This window comes from Saccoglossus kowalevskii, chromosome 14 (genome assembly GCF_978046115.1).
Source record: "Saccoglossus kowalevskii chromosome 14, keSacKowa6.1, whole genome shotgun sequence".
Taxonomy (NCBI): domain Eukaryota; kingdom Metazoa; phylum Hemichordata; class Enteropneusta; family Harrimaniidae; genus Saccoglossus; species Saccoglossus kowalevskii.
The window spans coordinates 8,244,778-8,266,312 of NC_140654.1; the positions used below are offsets into that span (position 1 = coordinate 8,244,778).

Below are 21,535 nucleotides of genomic sequence, written 5' to 3' on the forward strand. Positions count from 1 at the left end.
CCTGTGGGCATAGATATTTCATGTATCTCGATGTATTTCGTACACTACTATGAAAGTACATGTGCTCAACCAGAACTCTTGCTTCTGGTTTAATTTCAGGCATATTCCTAACACGATGTGACCTGTCATAGTTCAATGTAGCTTATTATTGTGGTTGGCCAATACGAAATTACTGCCAGGTGGCGATCCTTTAAAGAGCTGCCATTCAATCTCTTCATTTGAATGTCTATATATAATACTACTGGTCACAACCCTGCCTGATAGTAACTGCCTATCCGGCCACCCTTATTTACAGAATGCGATCAATTTGCAACATATCGCATCGTTATGCTGTTCATGTGGTAGGCCAAATAAGTAAGACTCTGTAACGGGAAGTAGGCTTACAAGGTAAGAAGCATATGTATTTTAGATGGAAGCTCGTTCAAATCCTTTAGTCCAGAAAAAGATACAAGAAGATTGTGGTCAGTTTCATTTGTGAGTTTTAGACCAATTATAAAAATTAGATTTAGATTATCTGTATTTGATGCATCACATACCACAACAATATTATATCGATGGCTTTTATGTTGTATCCTCCAGTACATCTCTATCTAATAATATATATCTGACAGAAAAATAAGAGTTTTTAATCGTACGTCAAAAGATTCTGTGAATGTGAGCAAATAGATATTGTATTTCCCTCTAGTATTTTATCCATTTTTGTGATAGAAATGCTATATATATATATATATATATATATATATATATATATATATATATATATATATATATATATATATATATATATATATATATATATATATATATATATATATATATATATATATAAATGTTTTACTTTAAAACAATAGTGTTGTAATATAACTCATTTGCGATTTTTGATGTCACATGATAATTATGTAAAAAATGACTGTCCAGTTTGTTCGAACTTGCACCTCTATACTTAGTCTTTTGATATATATAACCTAAATTACTGTTCTGAACGAGACAACAGACAGAGAATGTTTTATTTAAAAACGTCACAAAACCTTCTCGCTACCTTAAGTGTTCTAAGCAGGATATTGCCCAGACTAGCGATATATAATTAAATGCAAATTAAATATGTACAGTGTAATTGTTCATCAACGTGTAGTGTAATTTCATCGAAATTTAACAGTTGAAATCAGCCATTTTGGAATGAATATCATCCGTTTCTGTCTCGGTTTCAGGTGGATAAGAGGGCCAAAACGGACTACTGGTCCTGCATTCATTATTTGCCTCGGATTCGCTGTCGTCTTCAGGTAGCCATTCTTCATAGGGTAGTATGTCTTTCATTGAGTCACGAACCTGAAAGGAATGTACCGTCGTTTTTAGTTTTCAATATACCTTAGCAGTATGTGGTCACGGAGACCCTGTTGAAAGCGTGGGTACCACGTGCACGAGATATATTCCATTCTCTCCCGTCATCTTAATATTGGAATTTAAAGGGCGGTGGTCGTCTCACAGCGTGTTCGAATTTTCATGTAAATAAACAATGTATTTTACACGCGTTGTGTACGTCGCTATGAGCCCCATATCGAACAGGACGCGACGTGTCGACCACCGCCCTTTAAAACGAAAACTTTACCTCTTCTATTTCTTGAAATACTCTCACTAAATTCAATCCAATTAATTTTTCAATATTCTTATCACTCCAGCCTCGCTTCACCATTTCTTCAACTAGATACGGATACTTGGAAACGTCTTCTAGACCTACTGGCAACCTGGAAATAACAAATAAGTAATGTCCTGTCAAACGAAAATGAAACTTAACATGTTTTTATAATACATTATGAAGCAATGGGGTACATTTTAATTTGTATTTAGTGCTCAACTGTATATGATTTTTTAACTTTGGTTTTAGAAAATAAATTGAAGAAATGACAGTGTTCATCAATGTTTTATAGGTTATTTGTAAGAACAGATCAGAACAGAACAGAACAGAACAGAACAGAACAGAACAGAACAGAACAGAACAGAACAGAACAGAACAGAACAGAACAGAACAGACAGAACAGAACAGAACAGAACAGAACAGAACAGAACAGAACAGAACAGAACAGAACAGAGCAGAGCAGAGCAGAGCAGAGCAGAACAGAACAGAACAGAGCAGAGCAGAGCAGAGCAGAGCAGAGCAGAGCAGAGCAGAGCAGAGCAGAACAGAACAGAACAGAACAGAACAGAACAGAACAGAGCAGAGCAGAGCAGAGCAGAGCAGAACAAAGCAGAAAAAGAAATAGACATTACATTACAAGACCATCAAAATCGGATCCTATTCCAACGCAATCGTGTCCACATACTGCAGCGAGGTGGTCAATATGATCTGACGATATAAATGAACATTCAGAATTGATGGTAAGTCTTCATAGGCACAGTGGTAAGGTTATCTAACTATTCGACATTAATACTTTCGTATATACTGGACGGTACGTTTATTTTTTCATTCATACAAATTTATTCCCTCCAAAAAATTCTCATTATATCGATAGTTTTGAGTTGTCATATTACGAGAGATATGGTAGTCATGGTTACAATAACAGTGATATTCGTATTGTTGATTTTCATCTACAGTATTTAATTTCCGGTAGATCAAATTCATATACATACTTAGAATGAAGTCCGTCATCATTGTTACCTACCAGCAACTTGACGGATGTCGCATACATCACGTTTGTCAGGTTCACAGTTAAGATATGTAGGAGAGAACACAACCATTACAATTCCTCTATTCTCAGCCTTACAGGAATAAAAATAAATATTTATAAAACCAAAACAAAACAATGGGATCACAACAACAAGAGTAATGTTCGAAGTTCAATATTCACATGCATTGAATTTGATTTTGGATCTACAACAGAAAACAAACATTCCGCCGTATGTGGCGCACGTCACTGGTACACATAATCGTTGAAAATAGTGTAGGAGGTCGACCATTAGATCCCGGGAGTTGGCTGAACTGGGAACAAATAGGAAGGAAAAGCCCTAGAAAAATTCCTACCCGGAACAATAACAGGACGAGGTTTTAAACTGACATTGTCTAACTAAATATAAGCAAATTGCATACTCCTCCCGAAATGTTTAAGGAAACTTGTGTGTCACTAAAGGTGTTCTGAGTAAAATACACGAGTTGATTTATCGAATTATGATTGATAATACAGATGTCACGCCTGATAATAATTATGTGTCCTTACGCGTTTTAATAAAGCACTGGGCGAATGTAGGGTCAATGTTCTCTGCATTTCCGGGGTTGCAATAACTTTTATTTTTTCTTTGCCGGTCAAAATACACAGAGGGATGAAGTTGAAATTTTGTCATTGGTCATTGGTCATCAGTTAGTCTGTTCATAACTGGCCAATCTGATTTGAAGGTGAAATTAACATCTTTGAGCATCGATTTTATAGTGAATCACCAGAAGTCAGAAATATGTTGTATGTTTCATTGCTGGCATTTAATTAATTATGCAATAACATATGTATGGAAGGTCAATTTAGGTGCGTGACCTTTATGTGTCAACCAATAGCATTGCGTTTTATTTCAGTTGCCTGGCTGTATGGATTGGGCCAGCATAACAGGATTGTATGGTTTACTTGCTTAATAAGCTCAGTTTATATGTTTTAAATGAGATAATAGATAATGAAGATGACATTTAAGACATGTCACGTTGTATCTATTCAGATAGCCAGATATCGCAGCTTATCAAAAATATGGTCGCTTTTTTTGAATCGTCAAATGGGCTTTATTTTGCCTAAAACTATATTTTTAGTCAAAATCATAAATTAGCCAGAAAATGTCAGCAAAGAAACAAAAAAGTGACGTGTATTTGACAAACGGTCAGACATGGGGTATTGAAGCTATTTCGAATTTCAAAGATAAACAGACTTATTTGCATAATCACTCTCCTTGTGCAAAAATTGGCATATCTCATTTGTTAATGTCTAGTAAAGTAGTAAGCTGTGTTTAAGACATTCCTCATTCCTTATTGATTAGGTAAAAATCACGTAGTATTTATTTAATATGTTTAACAAAGTATTTGCCCTGTTGTGATATGTCCTTGATTCACATACATTTCCAAGTGACTTAGGCAATTGAAAACTTACAATAATGTACGGCGTCATTGGTCATTTCATGTTCGACGGAATGAGTTTTATATATTATAAAAAAATACCGAAACTGGTCTGTTTGTGACATGTAGCTGAATGCCTGGAAATTAGCTAAAAGGTAAAATGTACAACTATACACACACGTTGTTTGTGACATCCAAGAGTCGAATTGCGCACGTATAACTAGTCATCGTAAAAGTGCATTCACTACACACTACATCAAGCTGTCGTTTTGCGGAGGCAATACGACGTGGCGTGTGCTTATTGTGTCAAGATGCATTTGCTGAGATGTGAGTGTTGAATATGGTGTTTCATGTTTATGTGTTTGTCGTTTAACATTATACGAATTTTGACAAACAAGTATGTTTTCACACAAATACAAAAACGTTAAACATTTATTAGATGTCGATAAGCATTGATCAAAAAGTCGTCATTCTTAACCATTGCCTCTCTAAGACTTGCATTCATATATGCTCTTTTACAGATATTGAGAACGATAAATACGTTTTGTCAAATCTCTTAAAAATCATACAGTAATTGGAAAGCTAATAATACTTTTGGATGCACGAGATACATGATACACAACACTGTTTGTTTGTTTGTTAACTCACCACTCGTAGAAGAATATCATCCGGGACATTTCTGGAGTGATTACACAGTGCCCTCGCAGCAGAATGACTGAAGATTACAGGTGCTTGTGATACATCCAATGCATCGTGCATGGTTGCATCACTCACATGAGACAGGTCTACCAACATTCCAAGGCGGTTCATTTCACGAACCAAATCCTGCAACAAAAAATATCAATTCTCCATTTATTATATTATAACAAAAGTTTTACAAATATTTTAAACTAGATAGCACCCGAAGGAGATGCATATTGCGACTGATTTCATCTATCTCCATAGTGACCCTCAGATCATAATTTGGGTCCCATGGTTGCGTCCGTGGTTGCGTACTCTTTTGTCCTCAAAATCTAACCTGATCTTGTGAACCATACGGGTTTCATATATTTACAAAACATAATTTGCTATTCCCACTAAAAGTCTACTGAAAAAAATTAGCTACACACAAGCTTTCACGGTGACCTTTGACCTTCTGTCTCTATGCGACCAGGTCTTGTAAATCATATCGGGAACATGTGCTTAAAAGTTTTCAGCGGGGATTTACGGTCAGTAACACCATCTCTTGTTTCTCATTAATGCAAGAAATTGACAACTGCATCCATTGGCAGCCATATATACGAGTTCATTGAACTCATTTCAACTATGAATCTAACATGGCAGCCATACATACTAGTTGACTGAACACAATTCAACTTTAAATCAAACATGGCTGCATAATAAACCAGTTCATTGAACACAATTCAACTTTAAATCAAATATGGCAGCCATATAAACTAGTTCATTGAACACAATTCAACTTTAAATCAAACATGGCAGCCATATAAACTAGTTCATTGAACGCAATTCAACTTTAAATCAAACATGGCAGCCATATAAACTAGTTCATTGAACACAATTCAACTTTAAATCAAACATGGCAGCCATATAAACTAGTTCATTGAACACAATTCAACTTTAAATCAAACATGGCAGCCATACATACTAGTTCATTGAACACAATTCAACTTTAAATCAAACATGGCAGCCATACATACTAGTTCATTAAACACAATTCAACTTTAAATCAAACATGGCAGCCATATAAACTAGTTCATTGAACGCAATTCAACTTTAAATCAAACATGGCAGCCATATAAACTAGTTCATTGAACACAATTCAACTTTAAATCAAACATGGCAGCCATATAAACTAGTTCATTGAACACAATTCAACTTTAAATCAAACATGGCAGCCATACATACTAGTTCATTGAACACAATTCAACTTTAAATCAAACATGGCAGCCATACATACTAGTTCATTAAACACAATTCAACTTTAAATCAAACATGGCAGCCATATAAACTAGTTCATTGAACACAATTCAACTTTAAATCAAACATGGTAGCCATACATACTAGTTCATTGAACACAATTCAACTTTAAATCAAATATGGCAGCCATACATACTAGTTCATTGAACACAATTCAACTTTAAATCAAACATGGCAGCCATATAAACTAGTTCATTGAACACAATTCAACTTTAAATCAAACATGGTAGCCATACATACTAGTTCATTGAACACAATTCAACTTTAAATCAAACATAGCAGCCATACATACTAGTTCATTGAACACAATTCAACTTTAAATCAAACATGGCAGCCATACATACTAGTTCATTGAACACAATTCAACTCTAAATCAAATATGGCAGGCATATAAACTAGTTCATTGAACACAATTCAACTTTAAATCAAACATGGCAGCCATATAAACTAGTTCATTGAACGCAATTCAACTTTAAATCAAACATGGCAGCCATATAAACTAGTTCATTGAACACAATTCAACTTTAAATCAAACATGGCAGCCATACATACTAGTTCATTGAACACAATTCAACTTTAAATCAAACATGGCAGCCATACATACTAGTTCATTAAACACAATTCAACTTTAAATCAAACATGGCAGCCATACATACTAGTTCATTGAACACAATTCAACTTTAAATCAAACATGGCAGCCATACATACTAGTTCATTAAACACAATTCAACTTTAAATCAAACATGGCAGCCATACATACTAGTTCATTAAACACAATTCAACTTTAAATCAAACATGGCAGCCATACATACTAGTTCATTGAACACAATTCAACTTTAAATCAAACATGGCAGCCATACATACTAGTTCATTGAACACAATTCAACTTTAAATCAAACATGGCAGCCATACATACTAGTTCATTAAACACAATTCAACTTTAAATCAAATATGGCAGCCATACATACTAGTTCATTAAACACAATTCAACTTTAAATCAAACATGGCAGCCATATAAACTAGTTCATTGAACACAATTCAACTTTAAATCAAACATGGTAGCCATACATACTAGTTCATTGAACACAATTCAACTTTAAATCAAACATGGCAGCCATACATACTAGTTCATTAAACACAATTCAACTTTAAATCAAACATGGCAGCCATATAAACTAGTTCATTGAACACAATTCAACTTTAAATCAAACATGGTAGCCATACATACTAGTTCATTAAACACAATTCAACTTTAAATCAAACATGGCAGCCATATAAACTAGTTCATTGAACACAATTCAACTTTAAATCAAACATGGCAGCCATATAAACTAGTTCATTGAACACAATTCAACTTTAAATCAAACATGGCAGCCATACATACAAGTTCATTGAACACAATTCAACTTTAAATCAAACATGGCAGCCATACATACTAGTTCATTAAACACAATTCAACTTTAAATCAAATATGGCAGCCATACATACTAGTTCATTGAACACAATTCAACTTTAAATCAAACATGGCAGCCATATAAACTAGTTCATTGAACACAATTCAACTTTAAATCAAACATGGTAGCCATACATACTAGTTCATTGAACACAATTCATTCAACTTTAAATCAAACATAGCAGCCATACATACTAGTTCATTGAACACAATTCAACTCTAAATCAAATATGGCAGCCATATAAACTAGTTCATTGAACACAATTCAACTTTAAATCAAACATGGCAGCCATATAAACTAGTTCATTGAACGCAATTCAACTTTAAATCAAACATGGCAGCCATATAAACTAGTTCATTGAACGCAATTCAACTTTAAATCAAACATGGCAGCCATACATACTAGTTCATTGAACACAATTCAACTTTAAATCAAACATGGCAGCCATACATACTAGTTCATTAAACACAATTCAACTTTAAATCAAATATGGCAGCCATACATACTAGTTCATTAAACACAATTCAACTTTAAATCAAACATGGCAGCCATACATACTAGTTCATTAAACACAATTCAACTTTAAATCAAACATGGCAGCCATACATACTAGTTCATTGAACACAATTCAACTTTAAATCAAACATGGCAGCCATACATACTAGTTCATTAAACACAATTCAACTTTAAATCAAACATGGCAGCCATATAAACTAGTTCATTGAACACAATTCAACTTTAAATCAAACATGGTAGCCATACATACTAGTTCATTAAACACAATTCAACTTTAAATCAAACATGGCAGCCATATAAACTAGTTCATTGAACACAATTCAACTTTAAATCAAACATGGCAGCCATATAAACTAGTTCATTGAACACAATTCAACTTTAAATCAAACATGGCAGCCATACATACTAGTTCATTGAACACAATTCAACTTTAAATCAAACATGGCAGCCATACATACTAGTTCATTAAACACAATTCAACTTTAAATCAAATATGGCAGCCATACATACTAGTTCATTGAACACAATTCAACTTTAAATCAAACATGGCAGCCATATAAACTAGTTCATTGAACACAATTCAACTTTAAATCAAACATGGTAGCCATACATACTAGTTCATTGAACACAATTCAACTTTAAATCAAACATAGCAGCCATACATACTAGTTCATTGAACACAATTCAACTCTAAATCAAATATGGCAGCCATATAAACTAGTTCATTGAACACAATTCAACTTTAAATCAAACATGGCAGCCATATAAACTAGTTCATTGAACGCAATTCAACTTTAAATCAAACATGGCAGCCATATAAACTAGTTCATTGAACGCAATTCAACTTTAAATCAAACATGGCAGCCATACATACTAGTTCATTGAACACAATTCAACTTTAAATCAAACATGGCAGCCATACATACTAGTTCATTAAACACAATTCAACTTTAAATCAAATATGGCAGCCATACATACTAGTTCATTAAACACAATTCAACTTTAAATCAAACATGGCAGCCATACATACTAGTTCATTAAACACAATTCAACTTTAAATCAAACATGGCAGCCATACATACTAGTTCATTAAACACAATTCAACTTTAAATCAAACATGGCAGCCATACATACTAGTTCATTAAACACAATTCAACTTTAAATCAAACATGGCAGCCATACATACTAGTTCATTGAACACAATTCAACTTTAAATCAAACATGGCAGCCATACATACTAGTTCATTGAACACAATTCAACTTTAAATCAAACATGGCAGCCATACATACTAGTTCATTAAACACAATTCAACTTTAAATCAAACATGGCAGCCATACATACTAGTTCATTAAACACAATTCAACTTTAAATCAAACATGGCAGCCATACATACTAGTTCATTGAACACAATTCAACTTTAAATCAAACATGGCAGCCATACATACTAGTTCATTGAACACAATTCAACTTTAAATCAAACATGGCAGCCATACATACTAGTTCATTGAACACAATTCAACTTTAAATCAAACATGGCAGCCATACATACTAGTTCATTTAACACAATTCAACTTTTAATCAAACATGGCAGCCATACATACTAGTTCATTGAACACAATTCAACTTTAATTCAAACATGGCAGCCATATATACTAGTTCATTGAACACAATTCAACTTTAAATCAAACATGACAGCCATACATACTAGTTCATTGAACACAATTCTACTTTAAATCAAACATGGCAGCCATATAAACTAGTTCATTGAACACAATTCAACTTTAAATCAAACATGGCAGCCATACATACTAGTTCATTGAACACAATTCAACTTTAAATCAAACATGGCAGCCATACATACTAGTTCATTAAACACAATTTAACTTTAAATCAAATATGGCAGCCATACATACTAGTTCATTGAACATAATTCAACTTTAAATCAAACATGGCAGCCATATAAACTAGTTCATTGAACACAATTCAACTTTAAATCAAACATGGTAGCCATACATACTAGTTCATTGAACACAATTCAACTTTAAATCAAACATGGCAGCCATACATACTAGTTCATTGAACACAATTCAACTTTAAATCAAACATGGCAGCCATATAAACTAGTTCATTGAACACAATTCAACTTTAAATCAAACATGGCAGCCATACATACTAGTTCATTGAACACAGTTCAACTTGAAATCAAACATGGCAGCCATACATACTAGTTCATTGAACACAATTCAACTTTAAATCAAACATGGCAGCCATACATACTAGTTCATTGAACACAATTCAACTTTAAATCAAACATGGCAGCCATACATACTAGTTCATTGAACACAATTCAACTTTAAATCAAACATGGCAGCCATACATACTAGTTCATTGAACACAATTCAACTTTAAATCAAACATGGCAGCCATACATACTAGTTCATTGAACACAGTTCAACTTGAAATCAAACATGGCAGCCATACATACTAGTTCATTGAACACAATTCAACTTTAAATCAAACATGGCAGCCATACATACTAGTTCATTGAACACAATTCAACTTTAAATCAAACATGGCAGCCATACATACTAGTTCATTGAACACAATTCAACTTTAAATCAAACATGACAGCCATACATACTAGTTCATTGAACACAATTCAACTTTAAATCAAACATGGTAACTAACCTTGCCCCATTCAGTTAGACCATCAAACTCCAATGAGTCACCAGAATTACCACTATTATCAGCCCTAGAATGCCCATTTAAAATGATAATTAGTATACAAATATAATATATAACAATTTCAAATTACGTCACAAAATGAGAATAAATATCCGTAAATTAAAACGTTCTATTCTTCATCCGAAATGAAACATTATGGAAAGGATATATTAGAATAATAAAATTAATCATATGATCCACAGGCATTATTCAAAAGACAATTTCAGCACCATGCGCAGTTGTCGCAAGATTCGGTAAATCGTTGTGTTAATGGTCGTTCTATAAAGTAATAAATTTATCGCTAAGTGATAAACCTTTCAGCAATAATATTAAGTTACAAATGATAAGCCACGACTGCAATTTTTTCTTGTTATTTTAATGTCATTATTTGATTACGGTATGATACTCTTGCAGATACTGTACAGGTTTAATTACTAATAAATAAAACGTGTCTTAGCACACGAAGTTATGCACGTTCGAAACAGTTCGAAATATAACAGGAAGTTAAAAAGACGCTAAATATTCTCTATTGATATGAAAGATCTGCCAGTAATTGCTCATCAAAAACTTAAAATCTCCTATTCATACACGTCATAATGTGAATATGATGCGATATGCATCTAACCCACCATGGTGTGTTACAACTATGTGTCAAAGTCATGTATCGAGCCCCAGCGTCATACATCAATCTTAGAGATGCTAAACTACTGTCAATGCTATGACCTCCTTCCATTCCTATCATACTTCCAATCTTACCAGCAGAGTGAGCATCCAGAATACCTGCAATTAGTAATACATTCAATTATATATTTGTTGTTTCCATTCAGAAATAAGTCATTTTAGGATAAAATATACAGACTACATGTAACATATATATTTATTTAACCACATGAATATTCATATGTACATATATGTAAAATATATTCCGATCTAGGCAACATATATCTCCATCTAGTCAAGATATGTAAAGATGCGCAACATATATGACGATATAGGCAACATATCTCTCTCTCTTGGCAATATATAAATGCATCTAGGCAATATATATATGTGCATCTATAGACAACATACGTAAATATAAGCAATATATATGACCATCCGGGCAACACATGTGTCTCTCTGTGTAATATATATAATTATATGTATATAATCTAGGCAACATATATGTGCATCTAGGTAACATATATATCCATCTAGACAATATAAAAGTCAATATAGTCAATATATTATCATTTTAGTTACATATATGATCGTATTAGGTAACATATGTGTCTGTCTAGGAAATAAACAGGCAACATAAATATCCAACTAGGCAACATAGTTGCATATAGACAGCATATATCTCCTTCTAAGACACACTAATGACCATCCAGGTCACATTATTGTTTTTTCGGTACGTAAAATTGTTGACTTTCTAGGTCACAGTGACGATCATCTAAGTCACAGTGACAATCATCTAAGTCACATTGCTGACTTTCTAGGTCACATTGCTGACTGTCTAGGTCACAGTAACGATCATCTAAGTCACAGTGACAATCATCTAAGTCACATTGCTGACATTCTACAGATTCTAGGTGACACAACTCATATACAATATACAAATTGGTCAAAAGCATAAGTTACAAACCTTGTGCTGTAGTGACAAATTCAAACTCGGGGTAGTGTTTAGAAAATCTTCTAATGACGTCAATTTGATCTTGTGTTTGTCGTACAGCGTCATTATACTGGGCACCACATGGAACATATGCCGACCAGAACTACAGAAATATGAACGATGATAACATATATTTCAGATTTTTAGAAAGAAGTTGTCTTATTTCCTTCAAGCTATTAAACTAGATGTAAATGTTGTTGAAATACGATAGCACTGCTACACAGATGATGTTAAATGACACACAAGCACAGGGGGCAAAGGGGGCTGTCGCCCCTCGAAACAAAATGTTGGGAGGTCGTCGCCCCTCCAAAATCAAGCTAAACCCCTTTGTGTATGCAAAATTTGTCCCTCAAAATGCAGGAAATAACGTTTCAGTGGGTCTAGATTTCAAAATTGTTAAGGGGGAGCATGCCCCCGCACCCCCATAAAAAATATCGTGCTGCCGCCTCTGATGTAACTTGTCTGGTGCAGTCATTGCGTTTCTAGCAGAAACTATTTAATTATAACTCAGAATGATATATGGCGGGTGTCACATGTGAAGCAGGATGTGCGCATGCTCTTTCTCTTTCCATTACTGATTTCACTGATGAAAATTTCATTTTGAGATATCGTTTGTAATGTTGTTACTTCCAAATAAACAATATATTCGCAATCGGCCCGACAAAAATTAATTCTGACATTTTACAATATAGAAAATTGATATAATGAAGTACTATTATTGTTTGTGAGTGAGTAATTGTTTTAAAAATGCATTATGGATTACGCCGATAGGTTTGACATCGGCACGCATGTACGTTAAAGTTTTTGATTCTTTATAAAATGGATACTATTTTGTGTGCAATGCAACATTTTTATTGATAAATGCGAATATTATGCATTCATCAAATCAAGTATAAAACGTGCATGTTCTCGAACATATTGTGTTACACAAAACACTGATAACTAAGAACGCATGCGCAACAATTACAATATTCATTTTGATATTAACAACATTGAACGTTATACAGTAATAAGTCAACTAGCTATAAAACCGAGCCTGGTTTGAAAAAAAAACTGAACCATATTGTGCTACTGTCCCAGTACGCCAAATATTTTTTCCTCTCGCAATAGTGCCTTACATCGTTCTTCGAATGTGCATTTATCTAACCACTGCATGGTTAATTTAAATCAACGAGTACTCCTCGGAAAAGCTGAATTTGTTTGGATCATTTGTATGCACAAGACGTTGACCTTACGTGTCATGAACCAACTTAGGACGAGCCTAAATTAGATGGCGTAGCCGGACCGAGTATGCGTAAATCAGAAACCTACTAAGGGTTCAGTCGAATTAATGAGGAATAGTAAATACAACTGTAGAATTCCAATCGCTTATCAAATGCGATTAACTGCAAATAATCTACCAACTTATATCCAGTACAATGTGTGGTGTTATTATAGATATATAAAACATTGTCAGAAAGTTTGAAGTGAGGTGTCTTACCTGTCCACCTACCAATCCTTCCAAAAGTCTAGGTATATCGGTATGTGTGGGAAGGTCATCATACAAGCTGAAGTCGGTAAACTGGTTCCTCCAATGAGATCGAATTTGAAGTGGTAAATCGTTATGTCTAAATTCAAGGTGATATAAATGTAAGTAGAAAATAAATATATAAAGTATGGTAATTACTTGAACGTATGTAGATAACTATACGTTTAGGGAGTTCCGGTCCATCTATTTGACGTATGGCAAACGACACACCACTACATCACTGTTTGTTAAATGTTATATTATTATTATTTAATTATTCGCAATTTAGAGAAAAAGACGATTTTGTCAATTTCATGTTAACCAAATATCTATGTGTAATTGATGCATGACGTAACGCGCACTTACAATGACGTCATTGTCACAGTGCATTATGGGATGTACGTGTATGAGTAACGATGTTTTAGGGGGTTGTCCTTCTGAATTCGCTACTGGATTTTGGGTAACAAATTGTTGTTGATGAAAAGAAAACAAAGCAAATTTCCCCGCTTACTGCATAATGTAACAGAGCTGAATAGAACGGGTATACACAAATTGTGTGTTTATCTGTGGATAGGACAATGTTATGGGCGCCTTGCACCCCTTGTAAATCTGTCATTGATAAATAGTTATAAGACATTACAATCGTAAAACGGCTTCTTTGTGTTATCAGGATGAGTGTGTGATGATGAACTATCGTTGACTGACCCTTGTCATCATACCAATAGCATCGCAAACAACATACCGACATCGTAATAGTAAAACAGTACTATCTGAAGATAACATATTTTATTACCAACCTGACCGCGCGCATCAAACTTCGTAACCCGACAACAAGTGTGTCTATGTGCCATAAACGCTATTATCACCAACTCTCGGTAATAAAAAAATAACTATGTCCATTCTTTTATCAATTCATCATGATGAATTTTGGATAGCAACGACAAATAATAGAGATAAACAACCAGTATTTGTCAGCGATTCAATTCGGAGGTGTTATAAAATCCGCCATTATACCTATAACCCAGCATAAGAATGAAGTACGAGTACTTCTAATGCTACATCTACCAGAAAGCGGCTGACGCTCGATACACATACGTTTATATAGAGCCGCAAAACTTTCCATATCATACTATACTATACAAAACTCATTGCAGACTCTCGAAGTGTTTGCACATTATATTAAATGACTCATAACTGAGCTACATTCTATATATATTTGTTGATGTGAAAGGGTTCATCGAAATAGTAGTGGATCTAGGAGCAGGTCATCAAAGAATTCCTCTTGAAAATTTGGATAATCCGTAAAAAATCCGTCTATTTAACTCAATTAGCCGTTGACCACTACAACATCTAGGGGCCATGGCAGAATTGAAATTTTAACGGGGCCGGCCGGCATGCATCTTGGGAAAAATCCTGCAGGGATCATTAGCAGGAAAAAATCTGCACGTCTAAATATTCAACCAAATCAAATAAGGCGTCTAGTCGGATATGACGTAATAACTGTCGGTCCCATGTGTTTCTGTCATCAGTGCACGATGTCGTAAAAGATATTACAACATCTGTGTCACAACGAGTAGCGGACTACAGTGACATGTCTGAAACTTACCTTCGGCTTTATGGAAAATGAAATGAATAAAAAATCCTGATTAATTATGGTCAAACAAACAAACAAACAAACTCCCAACTGTACTGTTCCTCCACCCTGACCTTCATTTCGTTGAAATTGCCAACTTACCCATCAACAAGCGGAACTCTTCTCATAATCTCCTTGGCATATTCCAACGTATCTTCAATTTTGCTTTCTTCTGGAAGAAAGTGACACGGCTATCACTACGGCAACTAGTATTACTGATATGACAACTCCTATTACCACCAGGAGGATATTTCGAGTCTGTTTAGTGAAATACGTCTTTCCCATCTTGGTTCCCGTATCACGTCACGTGTAGATAATGATGACCTCGGTAATGCAATTCGTTTGTCACAAGACAAGATAAAACAAGGTTTACAACTGACAGATAAGTAAAGAATTATATGGATGGCAATCAAGTAAACAACTCAAATATAAAAAAAAGATGACATTTTTACAAGCATACATCGTTACCAGGTAACTGTGAACTTGGATTTGACTAGACACCACCCCCTTTACATTGCCCTTGCGTCGCTGCACGCACACGTTCGGAAGTATGGTTGTGTATAATATGCTGTCCGTTATACCCGTAATGGTTACTTCCTAGCGTTATATAGACTAAAATGCGCATGTGTATCAGGTAAATCGAATACTTAGGAATAACAATCTTTGTATTAAATGGTCACGTGCCACAACGCAACATGAATTTATATGTTTTTATTTATTTGACAAGACACTTTGTGGTAAATGAATTTCGCGATCATTATCAAACCAATAAATGTCTTTTTAATAGGGGAACTTCTTTTTCTCTAAAATAATTACTATGAGAATTTGAATATTTGATACCTGCTACATGTGCAGTATCATTGATGAAATCTATTATACAATCAACTACATCAGAGTGACAGTTCACTGACTGAACGTCATCAATTAGTTAGTAATACTATTAGTTTGCTTTGTAATGTACAAGTTTATCTTCCGTCATCATCTGCTGACCATACGAATATAGTTATACATGCAGATAAATTGTTCTCAATATAGAGTGTCTTATAAATCCAGTATAATGTACTGAAAGGATCGGGTACATGAACGAAATTCAGTGTGATTTAAAATATCCGTATAAGCTAGTACATCAGTTACTATAACAAGCACAACGACTAAAATATCCATTAGTTAGTACGTTAAGAATTTGTAAACCGGCTGTTTTGCAGAGAGAAAGAAGTTGACTATCACGTTTGTCAACATAGTCCAAATATTTTTTTTAATCAGGGTCAGAATCCTCAGTTGAAAATCGTCATATTTCCATTAATCAGCGTCATTTGCTGTGCGGCCATTAACATCACTAATACCCTAACTTTTACAAAAATTATTAAAAATAATATCATTAACGGTCGAGGTTGGGGGAATGGGGCTTACATACAACACAACAAAAAGTCGTTCTCTAAATTGAAAATATGTGCACATAATTTGCTAAGTAACTAGCAAACTGGTGTTCGACAAACTACCAATGTTGAAGTCCCATCTGTTGGCATTAATTTTGGCGAACAGGAACGCCTTGATTTGTTTTTAATGGTGAATATCAATTTTTGAAACTTAAGGCGAATGGAGTGTGAAGAAATATTTAGCATCTTTCGCAGCGGTTCGTTGCGGAATAGCTACAATGGATGCTGTATTTTGATTATTCGAAAAAGTGAAACGATGTCCAATAACCATGTTATATAGTTTGAGAGTTACGTTTGGGCATTTTGGAGAGGGTGGTTGCTAAGCCGAACTTAACTCCAAGAATAGTAGGAGTTGCGCTTAGCCGAGCATGGGTGCTCGGTTAGACAAAAACGGTTTTGTAATATTATAACATATACAAGTATATAAACAATAAAACAGTGTTATGTATATTCCGCGGAAAAAAATCCTGCATTTTGAGGAGTGTTTCAGCTTGATTAGGGGAGGACGTCCCCTTCCCAACATTTTTTCAGGGGCGCCCCCTGCCCTCCCCCGGTGCCGCCGCCACTGTGGTATCTGTGTTCACGGTATCTATGTGCCATCAAGTTATCCTATCTTTCTCTTCAAAGGTTGGTAGTTTCTGATTTATTTACCCGTAGCATGTATATGCAGGTACATCAATTATTTGTGCTACATCTGATTCAAATATTCAAAATATGTATAGATCTGACCCATGCCAAAGTATTGACATTTTGAACCATGTATATAATCAATATGAGTGCACCATAAGTCATACTTTACATTTTGATGTTGGTACGTGTATTGCAATCACCTTTTTAGCAATGAGTTTTAAATGGTGTGCCGCAACTGCAAACTTATATGTACAAACTTAAAGCTACGTTTTATTGGCGATCCGCTCCACTAGGATAGCCCTTAAAATCAATTTTATGTGTTTGTTGGCGATCCGCTCCTCTAGGATTGCCCTTATAATCACTTTTGTTGGCGATCCGCTCCGCTAAGATTGCCCTTATAATCACTTTTGTTGGCGATCCGCTCCGCTAGGATTGCCCTTATAATCACTTTTGTTGGCGATCCGCTCCGCTAGGATTGCCCTTAAAATCAGTTGTGTGTCTGTGTGTGATTTCCAGTGTTTTCACGTATTAATTCTTCTGTGATTTTTTTGGCTTGGGCGATTTCGCTCAAACTTGGCAGGTAGGTCACACCATCACCTTAGTTATTAGGAAAAATCTGGAAAAACATTTTGTTCCACCGTTGCCATAGGATAGGATACAACACCTCAGCCATAGTCCATTTTACTCACCTTGAGTGTGGGCACATAGTTACTATTTGATCTTTTTTTCATTACCGAGAAATTTTACCCCAAAGTTGGGGTAACTGTTCACCAGGAATGGCTTTTTAACTCTTCTGTGATTTTGTGGCTGGGCCGATTTGGTTCAAACTTGGCAGGCAAGTCGCACCTTCACTCTAGTTAGATTGTAGAATCTGAAAATCTGAAATTTTGGCCCATCATTTCCATGACAACAGCCAAAAAACTGTTTTTTTTAAATACCTTCGCGCCAAATATATAGAGTTGAAGCGAGTGGGCGTATGCTGTTAACATCATGTAATCATGATTTATCTAATTTGTAACATGATTATTGTAAATTGGCTGGTGTTTTAGCTGCAGTATATAGTATGGTATGTGAATTTAAATCTTGTCATTTGCTGTATAACAACAGAATTCTAAAGTGAAAGAATTCATGACAGCCATGGAACAAGAAGAGCACCACTACCATTGTTTGTTCTTTACAAAAGATGTTATTGTTTTAAAGAGTGAATGTTACTTAGATAAACATGATGGTTCCTAAAAACATTAGCAGCATTTGTATGGTTTAGATCACAGTTAGTGTGAACATATTTGATACAACACCTAACATGGCTTTAATCAACAAGTTAATGGGTCGGTGCATGTGTCCCCTTGAAGAACGTACGGTTATGTCATTTACCAAGCGAGTTGAAAATAAATCTAATGTAGAGTTAAACCTTTTCTTATACTTGGCACAGATATCTTGTAGTAGTCGTTCTTTCAACAAGCTTATTGGCAACAATTACAACACCACGGCTCTTTGGGCGTTGATTTCCAACTTAGTATCGTCCTAGGGCGCACACAAAGCCATGTAAATTATTGGTATGCAGAAATCGACAAAATTGTTCAAAACAATTGTCTTCAATATTGGCTAATAGGGGTAGTCTATTTTACAATTTGAATGGTGTACAGGTATCAGCAATAAACTTATTTAGGTCGACACTTCTTGGCTATTTCTTGGCTGTCCTTGTTGAAAGAGGTCAGTGTGTGGAACTCATAATCCAAAATTCATTACCCTGGAGGGGGGCTTTCTTCTATTGGTTGGTAATGCCTATCAGTTTAAATTATACATCACCTGAGGGGCCCAGCACCCACTAAGTTCTATGTATTCACCACTGATGAATTTACGGGAGATTGTACTGATTGGAGACAGGTGGGGTACTAAAAATAAGACCTCACTATGTACATTTTAAAGTGGCTGTTCTGAAACCCCAAAGTAAATATGGGAATGGGCGCAACCCCCCATATTTAACTAAACTTGCTAACCCCGAAAAGCCATGAAAGAAATGAAATTCACTTGTTGACCTAGACTTGTTGACTTTCCCAGTTACAGTAATGTAATAAAAATTAGAAACAGATTTCTAACACTTCAACTGAGAGTAACTAGGGTAAGCTGGGGAATAATAATGACAGTCATGAGCGTTGGCCACAAACAGATAAACATCTGTTTAGTGCCTCTTCTATTTGCACACAACCAGGGCTCTGACTGCACAAAGCAGTAATTACTCATGGTCCTCTCTACCACGAAACTGGGGGGATAATGATGGGAGTCGCATCAAATCCTGCCTTTGAAAAACAGTAGGGCAGCAATCTTGCTCCATCTACGACATGGGAACAAATGTAAAATGGCTGCGCATTGCTGATTTTAGTAGAAAATACCAAAAATGCTCTCTTAGATGTCAATTATCGGAGAAAGTCTCATGTGGTTTTGGATTAGGAGTAACGAATAGCGCGACAGTACTCATTCCAGTACAACGGGAATTGTGGAAACGCATAAACGTCCACATTCGCCTATGGTGGAATGAGCGTTTCCTACCATATTAGAAAGAATCGGCGTGACAAATACTGCTTGAGTGTGAAACTTCTGGCTGAGGCAAAAAATTCGATCAGTGTCATTCCCCATAGAGCAATAAGTTTGAACTGCTAGAGTATACGCATCTGCGAGTGTGATCTGGTAGAGTGTGCACATCTGCTGTACAACGAGTCAGCTGCACTTTTTCTCACTCCCAAACAGATGACAGGCTTCTAGCTCTATTTCCTTCTCATTGTACCACAGAAATATTGTCTCCACCAGCTGGAAGCCACCATAGTTTACATGTCGCAATGGAATTACTTTATTGTTCTGCACAATTTCCAGAAGGCAAGCTAGTACAACATCTCCAATATGTTTCTGAGGAGCATTGCTGTCTACCATCTTATGTTGGTCCCACCCACTCGTACGCAGTCACACTCTGCAGGTTTCATGTTAATTGTGACCACAGCAGGAATCTGCATCTCTGGCTTGGAGTACTAACAACTTAATTGGGCATAATGTGAGAGCCGCTTGAGACACAATGCCTTGCATGGATGAAGTCATTTCCACAAAGCTCATCCACTTTCTGGGCCATGTGGATGGGCTGGAGCGTAGTTCCAGTCAGTTCTCTAATCTTGAAACACAGCTCTTGCCCTGGCTTGACTAGGCATGGGCATGTCCATCCCACAAACACTAATTTCTGGGAAGGGATTAAAACAACTTCTTAGGACTGAAACCAAAAAATGTTAAATCTTGATTGTTTGGTGAACAGGTGCTAAAAATCACCTTCTCCAGCTGATCTATTATCAACTAGTTATCTTGATATGGATACACGTTTATCTAACTGGCCAGTATTATTGTGAGAATGTGTGGTTCTACATTTATCCCAAAGGGGCAACCATTGAACCATATATTATTCCTTGAGAAGCGGAGGTATCAACTGCTTTTGGGGGTGAATTGGTACGTGCTGATATGCATCCTTCAGATCAAGTGAAGCTACTGTACGTAATTCTTTTGATGTACACAGGAATCTGTATGTACTTATACAGCTGGTTTAAGTCTATGATCTGGCATATCTCATCATCAAAAACATCACACAAAGGATGTCAGACACCACTATGACCGTGCCATTCACCAACAAGTCTTTCACTTCCTGAAGTATTAACACCTATCCTTACAGGATTTTTAAGCAGAACCACTGAAACTGGTAATTTAGTCAAGGGCAGCTCTCTGGCAAACTTGATCTTGTATCCTTGCTCGGCTAGTGATAATTGACCAATTGCAAAGGAATGCCAAGGGACGTGCTGCAACAGAAAGTGAGGTGCAGGGAACTACCCATATTGGTGTATCAACGCCTCCCGAAATTTTTTAGATGATGTATCATCACCCGATGCAG

At 35.5% G+C, this 21,535-nt stretch overlaps 1 long non-coding RNA gene and 1 pseudogene across 1 annotated transcript; one reads left to right on the forward strand and one right to left on the reverse strand.

Moving 5' to 3' along the window:
- Positions 1-976: 976 nt before the first annotated feature.
- LOC102806539 (dipeptidase 1-like) lies at positions 977-15,846 on the reverse strand (annotated as a pseudogene).
- LOC146734432 (uncharacterized) lies at positions 1,163-2,028 on the forward strand. The gene is made up of 2 exons (XR_014931501.1): positions 1,163-1,280; positions 1,926-2,028. It is a non-coding gene; the product is annotated as an uncharacterized LOC146734432 (long non-coding RNA).
- Positions 15,847-21,535: the final 5,689 nt, after the last annotated feature.